Source organism: Crotalus tigris, unplaced genomic scaffold, assembly GCF_016545835.1.
Source record: "Crotalus tigris isolate CLP2741 ecotype Arizona unplaced genomic scaffold, ASM1654583v1 scf7180000017568.12009008, whole genome shotgun sequence".
NCBI classification, from domain to species: Eukaryota; Metazoa; Chordata; class Lepidosauria; order Squamata; family Viperidae; genus Crotalus; species Crotalus tigris.
In genome coordinates, this window is record NW_024096478.1 from 2,260,649 (window position 1) to 2,262,500 (window position 1,852).

Consider the following 1,852-nt stretch of genomic DNA (forward strand, 5'->3'; position numbering starts at 1 on the left):
GAATCCTAGAATCACTTTCTCTCAGCCCTAAGAAGGCAATGGCAAACCACTTTTAAAAAACTTTGCCAACAAAACAGCAGGGATAATCAGCATAATTAAATGGAAGGGGGGGGGAGAGAAATCCAGTTAGTTGAGCTTGTTTATTTGATTTATATAAACACCCATCTCACAAACATGATTCTAGGTAGTGTACAATAAAACAACCAATTATAACATGTAATGGAGATACCAGTTAAAACAGATAAAAGAATTAAACAATATAAATAAGGAGAATGAACCAGCATCCCAACACACAGTGCTACAATTTCCTGGGCTCCCCATTTCCATGGCAGTCCCAAGCCAGGTGGAAAAACTGTTTTCAGGGAGATCCTAAATGCCTATAGAGTCAGGACTAATCTATCATGGGGAGTGGGAGGGGGCGAGAGGCAATGATGTTCCAAAGGGCAGATTCTGTGGAAGAAAAGGCCCGCCTTCCAGGTACCATTAAATGGAATTCTTTAGTAGACAGGACTCATACACACTCCTCCTGCTGGACCTGATGGGATGAGTAGAAATATCCGGGGAAAGGTAGTCCCTCAAATAACCTGATCCCATGCCTTTTGGGCTTTAAAGATCAAAACCAGCACCTTGAATTGAAACAGAAGCAAATCAACAATCAAGGCAGTGCACAGAGCAGAGGTTGAATGTATGCCATTCTATGGGCATGCATAACTGTGCTTTTCTGGCAGCTGAAGCTTCTGGATGCTGTTCAAGAGCAGCCTCATATAGAGTACATTACAACTGTCCATTTGGTCATGAGTAACTGCAAGCAGAGCCTCATCCAGTGCACAACTAGTACAAGGTCTTCCTGCCAGTTAGCATCTGCTCTATGAGCAGAAGCCATATGAGTTCAGTAGGACCTCCAAGTTGCGTGCCAGATCTGATTGGGCAGTGAAACTCCCCATTAAAGTCCCAGATCCAGAAGGCCCTAAAATCCAAAGCCATTTGGTCTTATCAAGTTCAGCTGAAGCCTGCTGTTTCCCATCCAGACTCCCACATTTATACCCATCATTTGTATGTATTCATTTATTGTTCGTTGGGTATTATTTCTGGACCTTGTCTCCAGGGCAATTAAAATAGTTCCTGACCATCTTCTCTAAGGCACCCTTTTATGCACCTGAACCCTGAGATATCTTTCCTCAGTCTTTTCTCCAATCTGATCATCCCAAGTTCTTTTAGCTGTCCTCACAGGGCATGTCATGTATCTGTATCAATATTCGTCCCCTCCTCTGAACTTATTTTAATTTGTCAATCCTTCTGGAAATGCAATACCCAGAATCATTCACTATGTTCCATGTGTGATAGATTAGAGGAGAATAACAACTTCAAACATATTTGATGCAATGCTTATTTTAATACAGCCAATAACTGGGTTAGACCTACTAGCACTGACTGATACACATCTAGCTATTAATGAAGCACCTGCTAATTGGTACGTTACTATAATTGTAAAATGATAATATCCAAAACGTTTGATTCAATAATGATGCATTTTTACATCCATCTAACAAAATAATTCTTAACAACTTCCTTGGGGGTTCAATATTACTTCTATTATGTTCTAAGATAATATATTAATGTATGTGTGTATTTTTAGGTGGGAGTTTTGTTGGTATTCAGCATTTAAATAAACTGCAAGAGCAACATTCATATATCAATCCTACCTTTGTAATAATTAAAATGCACATTAATTTTCATCTTTTTGCATTCTCCCTATGTGAATGTTTCGTTTATGTATGGAAAAATGAGGGCAAAATTCAAACACAGCAGGAAAGGATTGTCTCCTCCGTTGCTCAATATTCATATTGCTGGG